The following is a 15,109-nucleotide window of genomic DNA, read 5'->3' as shown; positions in this document are numbered from 1 at the left end:
ACTTGCCCTGGAGAAACAGGCATCATAGCTAAGGTAAGGATGGCTGGTCTCCTTTCCAGTTTGGTGTTAATGAATCAAATGTTCATTTTTACAACAATCTGTGATAGTTTCATGTTTCTAATCACTGAAATAGTCTACATTTTCAATGTAATTTAGTCATTGAGATGATTTCATTTCATCAGTTTCCAATCTGTGATTTAATCTTATCTAAATGCGCATTACAAATGACTCAGATCGAGGTCCTTGTTCCTGCGTTATTTCACAGCTCGATATATTTTGAGGGTTCCAGCCATGAAGATGTTGGCAAATTTGAACATGTCAATGTCAGTGGTTCTAGATGGAGTAATGATGTTTCAGACCATGAGGGTTCTTTCAGAAAAGTTGAGCTTCTACCCCTCCACCTGGTAAATGAAGAGGAACTGTAATCCACATACCAGAGTCCAAGTGGGCATCACTAGCAGTGTCAACCCCAGGGCCAACTCTCAGAGCAGGTGATTGGGTAACAGAACAATGAAATGGAAAATGAAAGGCAAACTGGCCATAAGCATCCCAGCACACAGAACATGGATGAGGCTGAAAAACTCTGTGGAGAATTACGTATATCACTCAGGGTAAAGCAATGAGCGAATACACTGACATTTACATTAATGTATTTGCATTTATCCCAAGAACTGCATAACATCTGAAAAATACTGGTCATAATCTGTTTTACTGAATTTCCATGAGAAGAAAACCATTCTTCACTATGAAATATTATTTGTTGCTGTATATAAAGGAAGTACCTATTCATATGCAATTCTTAATTGTACGTGAGATAAAAATGATGAACCACCTTATTGACGCACTGCAGTCCACATGGAGTTGGTGCTGTTTGAGGAGTCGGTGGTGGGTGGGGAGCGGTTTGACCATGCAATGAAGAGGGAACGGTATTATGTTTCCAAGAAAGCATGGTGTGTGGCCTACAGGGGAACTTGCAGTTGGCTTTCATGTGCCTTCCTGTTTATTATCAGGAGACGTTTCTTCACCCAAAGAATGGTGAGCCTGTGGAATTCATTACCACAGGAAGTAATTCATGCCAAAGCATTGAATGTGTGCAAGAGGCAACTAGATATCGCTCTTGAGGTGAATGGGATCAAAGGTTATGGGGAGGAAGCAGGTATAGGCTATTAAGTTGCACGAGGGCAGAGTAGGCTCGAAGGGTGGAATGGCCTCTTCCTGCTCCTATCTTCTGTGTTTCTATGTTTCTATTCTTCTAGATGGTAAGGTTTGCAGGTTTGGAAAGTGCTGATGAAGATTGTTTTCACATGGAGACAGACAGCTAAATTGAATCAGTCTTTCTACCTCTGTATTTACAATGCAGTAAAATTAAAACATTGAAAGATCCTGAAAAAGTGACACTAATGATTCCTAAGCTGACTTTTTGAATAACTAACCCTTCCAAGACTTTGAGATTAATCAATTTTCAACACCTGCATATATCTTAGACAAAAGTCTTAGAAATTTATTAACAATTCAATAACTTTAGTTGGTAAAATTAAACAACAAAGTAATCTATTTGATCCATGCTTTAAATTCAGCAGTCTTTGATTTCAGCCTCATTCACACAAAAGACAGAAGGACAAGCGAACATGGTTAATGGATAAATAAAAGAAAATTAACAAAACTGGCCTGGATTAGTTAAGTGCTTTTCATGATGCACTTCTTCAATGCTTGGTTGATTTTTCTCAAGAGGTCGATCAGGGTCACCTATACAATTCACTCTGATAAAGGCAGTCTTACTTGTAAACTTAGTTTCTATTCTCTGAGTTTCTAAGAGCTACTTATGGGAGTTTGGGCTCGCAGATTTCAAATTTTATTGCTGTAGTATCAACAGCCAGATGCTAGTCGAAAACCTAAACCAAACTCTGATCACTCTCTGACAGATGGACTGCCTCCTCCACAAGGTCCCAGTTACCAATCAACATCTTTCATCTGATTGAGCACAAGGAATTTTCTAGGCTTGCTGATCCAATCCCAGGAATTGATCTAATTTATAGCCAAGTTCTGCAAACAGTTTAAACATAATGACCTCCCCCATCATCGAAGCTTCTACAGAACCTTTTAATCAGGAACCAACCTGTAATTAGCTTCCAGGCCTGGGCTCATGAATAAACAAGAGTTTGTTTGGTCTGTTTTCCCTTTAACACAAGCTGTTATCCAGATTCCAAACGTCACCTCTACATCACAGTTCTCTGTTCATAGCTCAAAGTAAAATTGGTCAGATAATAAAATAAAAATAATTAAAAATCAGTAAGGGCACGAACAAGAAGTCAAGGTGAGCTTTTGCATTGCATGTTGTAGACAGTGGACCTTGCCGACACTACTTAGCAATGACAGAATATCCTTCTTATTAGGCAGCCCCTCATGTCTGAGAATGATTTTCTTTTCATTCGGAGTCCTGGCTCCCGACCTATTGAAACAGTCAAATACTGGATCCACACACCTTAGCACAGGTGAGGCAGCTGGGGTTTGGAGGGGCAGGTGTCTCAGATGTTCAGGATTTCTCATGTTCTTCCCACTGCTTTGCACTTGATCTCCATCTGGGCCTGTCAGAGATGTTTGAAATGGCACCTTTGTGGATGTTTCTTCTCCAGTTTGGGCAGTCTTCGGCAGAAGATTCTCATGAGTTGGGGAGGTCATTGAATTTTTTTGAGGGTGGAATTAAAAACGTCTTCAGTGTTTTCGCTTCCCTCTTGCCAGCTCCTTGCTGTGATGATTGGACATTTGGGAGTCGTGTAACAAGCATAAGTAAGATATTGCACCGAATACAATCTGTGGACTGTGGACCATCAGCAAGTTAAAAGTATAAAAGTTTGATAAAATACACAGTCTTTCTCAAGGTAAGCGTATTGGGATTTTGGCATTCCCTTGCGTATAGGAAAAGCAACAACATGAATATAACTAGCAACAATCGGACTTTGCTGTGGGATTATATCAAGTAGCTTTCCACAATTCTTCTCATCTTGAAAATATATTGGATTGGAAGGTTTTGAGGACTTTTAATTTGGGATTGAGAGGGGGCCCATTAATCTCATTCTTTTAAGTTCTCTGTTAAATTTCATCAGAGGTGAGGAAGAATGTAAAACATGTGTGCCCAGTGAAGATATAGCGATGTAAACTGACGAGTTTAAACTAGGATGATATCGTGGCTGGACATCCCTCTTTTGTGAAGAATCCAAAAGAAGCTTATTTCTGAAGTATGGCGAGCTCAGTATTGGATTGCCACCAGCAGGACAGGGTTCAAAAATATGATAAGGACAACATGACTATTGTTGTTGAGAAAAGAACAGCTCTTACAGCAGGTTAAAGTTGCTGCCCTCCTCGCTGTTGGAGTGGACAGCTTGAGTACACTGGCCATTATGCTCTATCTAAGCAGAGAGAGCTTGAAGTGAACATTGGTTGTTGTAAGGTGAAGCCTTGTCACTGCTCATCATTTGGCACATTTGCTACCACCAGCCCCTTTCCTGGTAGGAATCCACAGCATCTGCCTACCACACTCAATGGTGTGGTAGAGCAAACCTATTCAGTAGTCCAATGAGAAGATGTTGTTTTGAGTGTGACTCCACTTTCAAAGAATTATGCATCTGCGCCGTAAGGTCTCTCTGATCAGCAAAACTCCTCAGGACTCTACCATTAACTGTATAAGTTCTGCCTGGTTTGCTTTACCAAAATGCAACACTTCACATATATCTAAATTAAACTCCATCTGCCAGTCCTTGGCACAGTGGACCACCTGATCAAGATCTCGTTATACTGTGAGATAATTTTCTTCACAGCTCACTGCGTCAACAGGTACCAGGACTGAATCTGGATTAGAATCTATTATTAGCACAGAAGAGAACTACCTTCAGAGAAGGTGAAATGAAAGTCCTTGTCAGGAAGCTGCTTTTAGCAGCAGCTGGAGAGAGGGACAAGGTGGGGAGGGACAGAGAGAGGCATTGGCTTAGGATGATGGACTGAAACCCTCGAAGTACGTTGTCATTTAAAAGCTCGGGTTCAGGTACATTGTGAATCAAGTGATCGGGTCCAAGATCCAAGAGAAGAAGATCCCAATTATCCCGGGATCTATGGAATGAACAGACTGACTCGTGCTGCACTTGGACACCATAATCGTGCCTCACCTGCCAGAACATTAAACATTCGGATCTGTGGTCAAATAAACCCTGTTAGATTACATTCTAAATTAGGGATTGTCCTTATTGGCAGGGGTGGTGTGGGGACAGTGAATTCCCAACAAAAAAGACTTTGTTAGGAAGCAGGAAATGCCTAAATTCCCAGTGCCCACCTCCAGGATGAGAGTGCAGCACCAAGAGCCCAGCTGAGACCAGGGGACTATCCAAGTTCAACGCCAACACAACCTGGAGCCTCAATGAAACAAGCTGACCTTTCATGGCTTCAGTCGGAGTTTCCACTGCAGGCTCAGATGTTTTGTAGAAGATGCATTCACTGCAACAGAATCAGAGACATTGCCCACCAGATGCTGCATCATGGCTGGGTCTGTAACTGTGTTAATGGAGACACCCCAAGCTGCAACAGATGGCTTCCAAGCCCTGAGCGAAACTCTCCAGGCTCCTTCACACTGAGACTTGTTTAGTTATTTCATAGCCAACAACATCACCATGAGGTTAAAATTGTATCAGTGATAATGGGAACTGCAGATGCTGGAGAATCCAAGATAACAAAGTGTGGAGCTGGATGAACACAGCAGGCCAAGCAGCATCTCAGGAGTTCTCTGATGAAGGGTCTAGGCCCGAAACGTCAGCTTTTCTTCTCCTGAGATGCTGCTTGCCCTGCTGTGTTCATCCAGCTCCACACTTGTTTAACATCACTATGAGGCTCAGGTTACACAGCAGGTGAGGAGAGAAGATTTCCTTCTCTCAAAAGCATTCAGCTTTGATGACAATCCTGTTATGTCAAAATCATTGATATCCAATGATTGTCTCATGAGCTGATTACAAATTCACAAGCTGTGTGAGTGATATTTAAATGCATGCATGTGGACCATTCGTCTAACCTGCGGATTACCGACCCAGTAGCATAACCAATCCACCATCAGACACACACCGCACACAGCACATTAGGAAGAGATTTCTCAATATGGAAATCTCTGTAATTTAATTTGATTTGACTACTTTGGTTTAGTGTCTTTTTTTAAATTTCTTCAAGAAAATTGCAGATTCAAACCCTACTCCAGCTATTAAGCACACCTTGCTGGCACCCTGGCACCTCAACCATCTGGCTCCTTCACCATGCACTAACCTGCCACATTTACTCTTTCACAGCAGCTATACTGCTGGATATTTGAATTTCTCAACATGGTAAACTGACTGCTGCAAAAAGGGAGAGTGGGTTTTCTGAAAATCTTCATGGCTGGATTTCTGAATTCCTGGATAGGAGCCTAACATGAGGTCCCTGATGAGAAGCCACTGGGGCAGAATTTATCAAGAGGTGAGTGGGTAAATTTTAATTCCATTAACATCAAAACTAAACAGTAGAACTGTCAGGGCTCAGAGTCATACAGGGCTGTGATGAGATTTGAGTAGAATCAGGTGAGATATTTGGTGAGGCCTTACCTGGATTTCAATGTGGCGCGATTCTCACTGGGCAGCAGATGAATTGCCAATTGGTGGTGACTAGCGTTTGGTAAATGCCTTGTTAACTCCACAGCTCACTTCATTAATATTCAGACAGCCATCTTACCAAACTGACCAAACATGATTGTTTCAGAGATAGTAGGAACTGCAGATGCTGGAGAATCTGAGATAACAATGTGCAGAGCTGGATGAACCCTTCTTTAGAAAGAGTCTAGACCCGAAACGTCAGCTTTCCTGTTCCTCTGATGCTGCTTGGCCTGCTGTGTTAATCCAGCTCGACACCTTGTTATCTCACCAAACATGATGTTGGGAAAACTCAACCAAGAAACCAGTACGGGCACCTGACAGATTCAGATCGATGTTTACTCTGAATGACCTCCATGCACCAACATCTTAAGGCACTGGCCAACCACCCCATGTTCCCCAGACACTGTCGTCCAACATGTGCCTGCACCTAAGGACCCACAGGGCACATCTCCAGTCGCCTACAGGGCACTTTTGCACTTCAGTGCTACACCTCAGCCTGAACCAATGAATCTCATTGTAATAGTCTGGCAAGGGCACTGTGAGATCAGGGATGCACACACAGCTCATGGACTGGACCAGGCTGCATCTCTAGGCCCTTTATTCAGAGGTTTCCAATACAGTCAGCCATGGGCAGCCTCTGATAAGTCAAGGCCCTTCTGGGGGAGATCAGAATCAAGGTCCTCTCTCCAGAAGGGAGGCAGCACACATTCTTGACTCTTCCTGCCCTATTGCTTTCCTCATGCAGTGTCATTGGTGTCACGGTGAATGAGGGTCAGTGAAGGAAGATACTGCAGACGACAATGAGAATGGTAGAGCGCAATCCTTGGTGGGAGGTGGCTGCATTGGCAGAGACAGAAAGAGTGAGTGTGAGGGCGCTGGAGTGAAGATGGTGGCACTTACGCTAGCAGAACGCATCTTTCTTCAGCACTGGGCATTCCTCCAGATGGCTGAGACTGTACTGGCCTAGGTGGCAAACTCAGATAGTCTGGTGTCATGGCCTCCTCAACTGGTCTTGGGGGCGATGGAGGTCCTGTGTCAGCACTACGCATGCTGTAGAAACTCTCGAAGCGTGCCCACTAAGCGGGGTGCCAGTTATCTCCAATCTGCCACGTCTAGGACACATGTCACCGACAGTGCAGGGTAGCTCCACACTTACAGCAGTTGTCTAGGTTCACAGTGAGATTCTAAAAATGGAACTGGCACAATTTATGCCAGTGAGGTTCAGCATATCCAGTGAATGGTGAGTTATTTTGGGAACAGTGTGTGGTATGATGGGTGGAAGTTGGGCACAAAAGATGCGCCAGAAATGGGGTGGGTAATTAATGAGGGGCATTCACTAAGATACAACAAGATAAATCACTTGGTCTTGTCCAAAAACCCAATACAACTCAACTTGCACTGACTCACAAAAATGAAAGATTCAGTTCACAGTTTCCAGTTGCCAGTGCTGGCTCACAATTCAGTGTATTGAGGAAATGCTGCTTTGTCAGGGAGATGTCTTCGTTTGGAGTGATTCGTTGAATTTCACTGAATCTCTCTGTTCTCTCAGGTGGGTGAGAAAAGTCCCACAGTATGGTCTGACGAAGAGCAGTACAGGCATCCTGACCCACAGTCATCTCTCAACCACTGGTTAAGGCTGCCAAGTTTGAGGATGGTAAACCAGCGTCAAGCATGACTGACTAGGTGTCTCTCTCACTCTTGGACTAGTGGAAAGAATTCCCATTGAAATCCTCCTGATTGGCTCCATCATCATCATCAGCATTCCTTAGCACTATAGTTCTGGAATGAGACTCAGAAGTGGGTCTTTGGGTTCAGATACAGAGGCTCTACACACTGCATTACATAAACTCCTTCCACTAGAATCAATGCGAGTCGTGAAAGCATTGGCTCAAAATGTTTTTCTCACTGGAGAGTGGAGTTATATTTTGAACAAAGGATTCTCCTTGACATTGTGGATCTGTAAGAAGGGAGTGTATGTCTGTCTACCTGTGAACAGAGACAGAGGTAATTCAGCTGTAGTGCACATTGTCCTATTGCAACATGAGGCCAGTCTTTGTGGCACACACGACAAGGGGTGACATACAGACAAACACAGAGAATTAAATCATCCTGACAGCGGTGGTTTACCTGAAAATTACATCAGCGGGGACTAGAAAGACAAGATATTAATGTGAGTCTTACATTGAGAAACAGAAGGATAAAGAGAAGAAGAGCCAGCAATAATGAGAACAATAACGTGAGACAAGAAATGTTCAAAAGAGAGATGATTTGCTGTGAGATTTGTATATTTTGTCGAATATTGGAGTGTCACTTTTGAGCCCACCACAGTAAAATACATGCAGGTCACTTTTTTCAGGTGAATACTATAATGAAGATGTCATGACTGGTTCACTATCTCCAGACGGCAGTACCTGGTGGATTTCTGATTCTGCAATAGAAGTGCTGCTGCATGAAGTGGAGCAATGAAGTGTTACAATTCAGGCTACTGCTCAACATTCTAGTTTGTTTACTTTGTTACAACTTGTGACCACAATTTCCAAACATGCTCTATTTCTCTGGTCAGTTCTCAATTTTGGATCTTTCTGTAACTGTTACAATTTCTGTCACTTCCCAGTTGGGGTAAAATTCTTTGTGGCATTTCTCCTAGTGGCATCAGCACTGCTATGATGGTTGCGGGGCAGGGGGAGGGGGTGGATTGTGACAGCATCTGGAGAAATTAATCCCATTTGTGTTCAAGGCTGAGAGACTTCAGTTCTGGAAAAAGAATTAGAATAAACAAGTTTGAAAAATATTAGAGACCCTGAAACGTCAGCTTTTCTGCTCCTCTGATGCTGTGTTCATCCAGCTCTACACCTTGTTATCTCTTACTTATAGTCAGTTAATTTGAGAGAAAGCTGGAGACTCTGGGAATAATCTATATGAGTTCAAAATTTTAAAAATTAATTATTTTTCCCGGCATGGGCATCACTAGATAAGTCACCATTTGTCACCCATCTCTCACTGCCTTGAAAATATGTGAAGGGCTGCTTTCTTGCACAGCTGCAGTCCTTATGTTGTAGGTGTAATTGCTGTCCTGTTAGCAAGGGAATAGATTTGTTCAGAAGGAAGCAGGATCGATAGAATATGATTACTTCTTGGCGCTAGCATTGAGGGCCTCAGCATTTCATTATACTCACAAATGAATCGGAGGAAGAATTAGTGATTCAGGTTTGATTTGCATGTTAACTTATGCGATAAATTGAGCAAAGTAAGTTGCAAAAAGAAAGTTGTCTAGTGACTTTGACAGAAAATTATTTCTATTGGTTGGGAACTAGATGGCAGATACGAATTGGTCCTTTCCACTGGTTTTGAAAATGAAGACAGTGGTGGGCGGGGGGGAGGGGGTGCGGTGTTTAAATTAGCTGGGGGCTGTTTAAACAGTGTGCGGGGAGTAGGATGCATTTAAACTACATTGAGATGGTCCAAATTTCTCTGGTGGTCTCCCACATCCTCCCCTCTACCCTTTACATGTTTACGACTGTACAGGGGGAGGCTGAGCTATTAGTAAAGACAAAAACAGGATATGAGTGGAAAAGCTGCAGACCATCTCGTAGTGGGTGGGTCATCTATTAAGGGTTGTGGGCATCATTTACAAGACCAGCATTTGATTGCTACTGTTCATTACCCTTGAGAGGGTGGAGGAGAACAACTTTCTAGGACTGCTACACCACCATGGGCCTCATTTGGCCCCTGCAGACGGCAATTTCAAGTCAATGACATTGCTGTGGGTCTAGAATATAACCAGAAAAGGATAGCAGAGTTCCTTCCAAAGAAGCATCCACAAACCAAAATAGGTTTTTAACAATAATTAATTACATCATGAGGGAGAGCTTTAAATTACATTGAAATCTCTCCTGCAGTACTGGTGGGATTTGAGTCCATGTCCCCAGAGTATGAGCCTGTGGATTACTAACTCAATATCATTGACATGTAGTCAGAATTATTGTGTAGCACCATTAGCTCCAGGTAATGCCATCATCTGTCACTGGGACATGGCTGATAGTGAAGAATGAATTCTGCTGACAAATTATGAAATCAAATTAAAAGCACAGAGCTATAATAAAGCAGGTCTTGGATGAACCTGATATTAATTATACAGAAGTCAATAGTAAAAGTCAAAAGGGAGTGGAGGCTCCTTTTCTAACTCTCCAAATCTCCTTTAATCACATCTCCTAAATTCATTGCATCAACTACCCAGAAGAACTGAGTAGGTCAAATGCTGGCAAACAGGACTGGAATGATTTAGGATATATGGTCAGCATGGATGAGTTGGACCGAAGGGCCATTTTCCAAACTGTAAATCTCCATGACTCTCTTAAAGGACTAGGGCATCAGCCACCTCGAAGAGCTGATTAGGGGCACTACTTACTCCGAGTTCAACTCTAAATTACACTCATCCTGATATTGATTGCTATTCAGGTTCCTTCACTGGCATTGGTTCAGAGCCCTGAATCTTCCTTCCTCAAAATATCTTGGATTTACTGACACCAGATGGACTCAGTTCAAGAAGGCAGCTCACCATAGCCTATCAAGGGCTGCTAGAGAGGGGTAACTCATGCTACCCTTGCAAATGACACCCACATTCCATGAATGAATAAATGAATGCCAATATGCAAAATGATAATACGTAAAATAAAATAATAAAGCATATTCAGCAAGGGAAGGTCCTCTATTGGACTTCGTAACAGTAAATGAGCCAATGGGTGAGAGATATGAAATTAGGGGAATATCTGGGCAATAGTGGCTATAAACTAAAACACCTTGAAGTTATAAGACAAATGGACATTAGTGTCACTAAAACCAGATGAACAGACTGAACAAATGCTGGTTTTGAGAGAATGTGAATGGAATTTTAAGAAATAAAGTGAACAAGCAAAAAAAAGGGCAAACATCCCAGTAGACCAGCACTAAAAGTCAATGAAATTGTTGTTCAGCGGAATGTTAGAAGAATGCCTTCCCTAAAAAGCAAGGCTCTCAATAACACTATTGAGAATCTATGGATGAAGAAAGACACACAATATTGCATGGAAGGAAAGAGGCTGCCAATGAGTAGACCTATAATAGCAGAGTGTTGAGGATGTTGAGGTTAAGGCTTCCTTACGGACTCAAAAGTGAAATGTGCTGAATGTAAATCACACATACATTCTGACCTCCCTAATCTAGTTGGTGTTGGGGTGTTGTTTACATTTAATCATGAGCTACATGATCATGCAGCTTCATTTCTATAGGGTGTAACTGTTTCTTCAGCTATCATATTTGATCTAAGACAAAAATGGTACTTGCTCCTGTATCAAACTAAAAATTGATGAGATGTCGATTGACAGAATCAGTTTCTGTTAAAATCAAGGCATTTGGATCACCAATTTCCCTGAGGAAAATGTCATTAACTTAACACGCGTCTCCTCGCACGAGTTAGTTAGCTCTTGGGACTTTGCGATATTCCCTGCTGAGCCAAATCACTAATCAGGAATGTTCCTGCAGGCCCTTGCTTCCTGACAGAATTTGTATGAGCCAGGTGGGACTAATAACCCGCTCTCTACTGACCCCTTCTCCCTCCTCCAATGCAAGCCGTCTTCCTGGACATCACCCCAAGGCCTCCTACCCTCCCTCGACCTCTTTATCTCCAACTGCCGTTGAGACATCAATCGCCTCAACCTCTCCACCCCTCTCACCCACTCCAACCTTTCCCCCACAGAATGCACAGCCCTCCGTCGAATCCACTCCAATCCCAACCTCACCATAAAATCCGCGGATATGGGAGGAGCAGTTGTAGTATGGTGCACTGACCTCTACATCGCTGATGCCATACGCCAGCTCTCCGACACCTCTTCCTACCGCCCCCTAGATCATGAACCCACCACTGAGCACCAAACCATCATCTCCCAAACCATCCACAACCTCATCACCTCAGGTGACCTCCCACCCACAGCCTCCAACCTCATCGTTCCCCAACGCCGCACCGCCCACTTCTATCTCCTTCCCAAAATCCACAAATCTGTCTGCCCTGATTGACCCATTGTCTCCGCCAGCTCCTGCCCCACCGAACTCATCTCCACCTATCGCGACTACATTTTCTCCCCCTTGGTCCAGGAACTCCCTACCTATGTCCGTGACACCACCCACACCCTCCACCTCCTCCAGAACTTCCAATACCCCAGTCCCCAATGCCGCATCTTTACCGCGGACATCCAGTCCCTATACACCTGCATTCCCCATACACATGGCCTAAAGGCCCTCTGCTTCTTCCTGTCCCGCAGGCCCAACCAATCCCCCTCCTCTGACACTCTCATCTGCCTAGCCAAACTCGTCCTCACCCTTTAGCAACTTCTCTTTCAATTCCTCCCACTTCCTACACACAAAGTGGGTGGCCATGGGTACCCACATGGGCCCAAGCTATGCCTGCCTCATTGTAGGTTACGTGGAACAATCCCTCCTCCGCACCTACATTGGCCCCAAACCCCACCTCTTCCTCTCTTACATTGATGACTGCATCTGTGCCGCCTCATGCTCCCACAAGGAGCTCAAGCACTTCATCCACCTCACCAACACCTTCCACCTCAACCTTAAGGTCACCTGGAATATCTCTAACAACTCTCTCACCTTCCTGGACCTCTCTGTCTCCAGCTCGGGTAACCATCTGGAAACCGATATCCATTTCAAGCCCACCAAGTCTCACAGGTACCTAGAATACACCTTCTCCCACCCACCTTCGGGAAAAATTCCATCTCCTATTCCCAATTCCTTCGCCTCTGCCACATCTCCTCCCAGGATGAGGCATCCCACTCCAGCACGTGTCAGATGTCTTCGTTTTTCAAGGACCGCAAATTCCCCCCTGCAGTGGTCGAGAATGCCCTTGACCATGTCTCCCTCATTTCCCACAACTCATCCCTCACACCCCGTCCCCATAATAACAACCAGAAAAGAATCCCCCTCGTTCTCACATACCACCCCACCAACCTCCAGATCCAACGCATCATCCTCTGAAACATCCGCCATCTGCAATCCAACCCCACCACCAAAGACATTTTTCCATGCCCACCCTTGTCTGACTTCCGGAGAGACCACTCTCTCCATGACTCCCTTGTCCACTCCACACTCCCCTCCAACCCCAGCACACCCGGCACTTTCCCCTGCGACTGCAGGAAGTGCTACACTTGCCCCCACACCTTCTCCCTCACCCCCATCCAAGGCCCCTAGAAGACTTCCCACATCAAACAGATGTTCACTTGCACATCCCGCCAATGTAGTATACTGTATCCACTGTATCCGGTGTGGCTTCTTCTACATTGGGGAAATCAAGCGGAGGTTTAGGGATTACTTTGCAGAACACATACGCTTGATTTGCAAGAAAGAGCTGCAACTCCCAGTCATGAACCATTTGAACTCCCCCGTCCATTCCTTAGACGACTTGTCCATCATGGGCCTCCTGCAGTGCCACAATGATGTCCCCCCAAAGGTTGCAGGAACAGCAACTCATATTCTGCTCGGGGACCCTGCAGCCCAATGGTATCAATATGGACTTCATAAGCTTCAAAATCTCCTCTTGCCCCTACTGCATCCCAAAATCAGCCCAGCTCATCCCCACCTCCCTAACCTGTTCTTCCTCTCATCTATCCCCTGCTCCCACCTCAAGCCACACCCCCATTTCATACCTAATAACCTCATCCCACCCCCATGACCTGTCTGTCCTCCCTGGACTGACCTATCCCCTCCCTATCTCCCCAACTACACTCACCTTTACTGGCTCTATCCCTGCCTCTTTGACTTGTCTGTCTCCTCTCCACCTAGCTTCTCCTCTATCCAACTTCAATCCGCCTCCCCCCCCTCCCTAGTACTTTCAGAACCCTCTTCCCCTCCCCCATTTCCGATGAAGGGTCGGGCCTGAAACAGCAGCTTTCCTGCTCCTAATGTGCTGCTTGGCCTGCTGTGTTCATTTTGATCCATACCTCGTTAGCTCGATTCCATACTGCTTTTTTGTTGTGTCATATTAGCTCTACAGTGAACGCTTCAGCATTGAGAGAGATAGCAGGAACTGCAGATGCCGGAGAATCCGAGATAAGAAGGTGTGGCGCTGGATGATCACAGCAGGCCAAGCAGCATCAGAGGAGCAGGAAGGCTGACGTTTCGGGCCGAGGCCCTTCGAGGGTCTCGGCCTGAAGCTTCAGCCTTGAGTACTGTTTCTCCCTTCTTGTTCTTTCCATGTGGCCCTGCTGACTGCCTGTTTGCTCAGTGTTCCCAGCTACTCGCTTTGTGACTTGTTCTTAAAGCTATAACATCTTTAAACTTTAAACCCCATGTGTTTTTCATTTATTTGTGGGATGTGGGCATCATTGCCCATCTTTAATTGTCCTTGAGAAGGCCCTTGAACTGCTGCCATCCATTTGATGTAGTAGGTCAAACCCTCTCCCAGCACCACCCCACAACCACTGCCCTTCCCACTGCCCCCCTACCCCAACAATCCCGATGCTACTGGAGAGACAGCTGCAGGACTTTCATGCCAGGGACAATGAAGGAGTGGTGATATGGTTCTGAGTCAGGATAGTACATAGCTTGGAGGAGAATTGCAGGTGATGCTGTTCCCATGTGTCTGATGCCCTAATTCATTATTGAGTCATAGAAACTTACAACATGGAAAAAGACCCTTTGGTCCAATTCATCCATGCTGACCATATGTCCTAAATCAATCTAGTCCCACTTGCCAGCATTTGACTGATATCCCTCTAAATTTTTCCTATTCATAGGCCAATCCAGATGCCTTTTAAACATCATAATTGCACCAGACTCCACCACCTTTTCTGGCAGTTCATGCCAGACAAGCACCACCCTGTGTGTGAAAATGTTGCCCTTCGGGTCCCTTATAAATCTTTCCCCTCTCACCTTAAACCTATGCCCTTTAGTTACAGGCTCCCCTATGCTGGGGAAAAGACCTTAGCTATTCATCCTATTGAGCTCATAACTTTATAAACTTCTATATGAAGTTATGAGTTTTGAATGTGTTGCCTAACAAGCCTTGGTGAGTTACCGCAGTCTAACTTGCCGCGCGTACACATTGCTATCGCTGTGGGTTGCGGAAGGTGTGATGACTGACCTCCAACAATCACAGCCATCTTTCTTCATGTCAAGTATGACTCCAACCAGTTGAGAATTTTCAATTTGATTCCCGTTAACCCCAGTTTCTCTCAGACTTCACGATGCCAGACTTGGTCAAATGTTGTCTTGATGTCTAGGGCAGTGCCTCTCAACTTCTCTGTGAGATCAGCTCTTTTGTACATGTTTGGAAAAAGCGTTGATGAGGCCAGGAGCTGAATGGTTCTGGCGGTATCTCATCTGGAGGTCAGTGAGCAAGTTATTGTTGAGTGAGTGTAATTTAGTCAGACTGTCAATGACCCTGTCCACCACTTTGTTGATGA

Source organism: Stegostoma tigrinum, chromosome 30 (genome assembly GCF_030684315.1).
Source record: "Stegostoma tigrinum isolate sSteTig4 chromosome 30, sSteTig4.hap1, whole genome shotgun sequence".
NCBI classification, from domain to species: domain Eukaryota; kingdom Metazoa; phylum Chordata; class Chondrichthyes; order Orectolobiformes; family Stegostomatidae; genus Stegostoma; species Stegostoma tigrinum.
This window is presented reverse-complemented; position numbering follows the sequence as displayed.